Below are 3,009 nucleotides of genomic sequence, written 5' to 3'. Positions count from 1 at the left end.
CACACATATATATATACATACATATATATGTGTGTGTGTATATGTGTGTGTGTATATATATGTATGTATATGTATATATATATGTATATATATAATGTCCCTGTAATAAATCATAAATAAATTTAATTTAAGGTAATCCTTCAGTATATTTATAATTTTACAATTTAATAAAGATAATTGCATAATGAAACAGATATACCTGTTTTTACATAATACAACTTAAATATGGTTGAATGTTTTATGCTATAGGACATAAAACATTAAACATCATTTTGATATAATTGTCAATGCTGAGAATTTTCTCTTGCTTAAATGCATAGAATTAAAATGACAAAAGAATCCTTATTATCATTTCAAAAAACATTGGAAATACTTTCCTAATTGAACCAGCACCTTTCGTTGAAAATGCTTTCTTTTTTTCTACTGGATGATTTTAGCTCCTTTCTCAAAAAACACCAGCAAAATTTTGCTGAAAGAACCCTGATATAGCTGAGACTTGTGAGGCTATGCCAGGGCCTGGCAAACACAGAAGTGTATGCTCACAGTCTGCTATTGGATGGAACACAGGGCCCTCAATGGAGGAGCTAGAGAAAGTGCCCAAGGAACTAAAGGTGTCTGCAACCCTATGGGTGGAACAACAATATGAACTAACCAGTACCCCCAGGAGCTCGTGTCTCTAGCTGCATATGTATCAGAAGATGGCCTAATTGGCCATCATTGGGAAGAGAGGCCCCTTAGTCTTGCAAACTTTATATGCCTCAGTACAGGGGAACGCCAGGGCCAAGAAGTAGGAGCTGGTGGGTAGGGGAGTTGTGGGGGGAGGGTATGGGGGACTTTTGGGATAGCATTTGAAATGTGAATGAAGAAAATACCTAATTAAAAAAAAAGTTAAAATTAAAAAAAAAATGAAAAAAAAAATCAAGTGACCCTAGATGAGTGGGTTCATTTCTCGGTCTTCAATTCTATTCCAATGATCTACCTGTATGTCTCTGTACCAATACTATGCAGTTTTTATTATGATTGCTCTGTAATACAGCTTGAGGTCAGGATTGGTGATTCCACCAGAAGTTCTTTTATTGTTGAGAATACCTTTCGCTATCCTGAGTTTTTTGTTATTCCAGATGAATTTGCAAATTCCTCTTTCCAACTCTATGAAGAATTGAGTTGGAATTTTGATGGGAATTGCATTGAATCTGTAGATTGCTTTCAGCAAGATGGCCATTTTTACTATGTTAATCCTGCCAATACATGAGCACAGGAGATCTTTCCATCTTCTGAGATCATCTTTGATTTCTTTCTTCAGAAGACTTGAAATTCTTGTTGTACAGTTCTTTCACTTGTTTGTTTAGAATTACATTAAGATCCTTTATATTGTTTGTGACTATTGTGAAGGGTGTCATTTCCCTAATTTCTTTCTCAGCCCATTTATTCTTTGAGTATAGGAAGGCAACTAATTTGTTTCAGTTAATTTATATAGAGCCACTTTGTTGAAGTTGTTTATCAGGTTTAGCAGTTCTCTAGTGGAATTTTGGGGTCACTTAAGTTTACTATCATATCATCTGCAAATAGTAATATTTTGACTTCTTCCTTGCCAATTTGTATCACTTTGACTTCCTTTTGTTGTCCAATGGCTCTGGCTAGGACTTCCGGTACTATATTGAACAGGTAGGGAAGGAGTGGACAGCCTTGTCTAGTACCTGATTTTAGTGGGATTGCTTCAAGTTTCTCTCCATTTAGTTTGATATTGGCTACTGGTCTGCTGTATATTTCTTTTACTATGTGCAAATATAAGAGTTGAATTCCTGATCTTTTCAAGACCTTTACCATGAAGGGGTGGTATATTTTGTCTAATGATTTCTCAGCAGTTAATTAGATGATCATGTGGGTTTTTCTCTTTGAGTTTGTTTATATAGTAGATTGTGTTGATGGATTTCCATATAGTGAACCATTCCTGGATCCCTGGATCATGATGGATGATCATTTTGATGTCTTCTTAGATTCGGTTTGCAAGAATTTTAATGAGTATTTTTGCAGAGATATTCATGAGGGAAGTTGGTCTGAACTTCTCTTTCTTTGTTGGGTCTTTGTGTGGTTTAGGCATAAGCATAGCAGTGGGTTCATAGAATGAATTGGGTAGTTTTCCTTCTTTTTCTATTTTGTAGAATAGTTTGTAGATTATTGGTATTAGGTATTCTTTGAAGATCTGATAGAATTCTGCACTAAAACTGTCTGGTCCTGGACTTGTTTTGTTTGAGAGACTTTTAATGACTGCTGCTATTTCTTCAGGAGTTATAGAGCTGTTTAGATGGTTTATCTGATCCTGATTTAACTTTGGTACTTATTATCTGTCCAAAAAAATATAGCCTATTTGCATGTTACAATTCAAGAAAGGATGAATTATTACACTGTAGAATCTGATACAAATGAGTTCAAATAACTACAGTTTTAAATATATGTACATGATAATGCTGAAGGACATAAATTCTACAAAGCAGAGTTCCTTTATCCAGTTTCCTTAATACTATATACTTAATCTGTATAAGCGATCACCTGTATTTTAACAAAATAGCTTGATTCTGTAACGACGAGAGCTTTTTCTTAAATGCACCTTATTTGAATCCACTTACATGGTTTTCTTGCTTTCAATATTGTATCCTTCTATATTCTATCTTTTTCAAGACAGCCATATTTATCTTTAAAACAAAGGAAGGTGCCAAGTGTGTTGACTGGATCTTGTATCCCTAGCACATGGGAGGCTGAAGAAAGGATTTATGTGAGATTATGGCTAGCCTTACCTAAAGGGTGAGTCCAGGCTAGCATGAGTGACCGAGTAAAGCTTTTTCTCTTTAAGAACAGAGTAAGAAAGGAAGAAAGAAAGAAAGAAAGAAAGGAAGGAAGGGAGGAAGGAAGGAAGAAAGAAAGGAAGGAAGGAAGGAAGGAAGGAAGGAAGGAAGGAAGGAAGGAAGGAAGAAAGAAAGAAAGAAAGAAAGAAAGAAAGAAAGAAAGAAA

The sequence above is a fragment of the Mus caroli genome, chromosome 10 (assembly GCF_900094665.2).
Source record: "Mus caroli chromosome 10, CAROLI_EIJ_v1.1, whole genome shotgun sequence".
Lineage (NCBI taxonomy): Eukaryota > Metazoa > Chordata > Mammalia > Rodentia > Muridae > Mus > Mus caroli.
Note: the sequence above shows the minus strand (reverse complement) of the source record.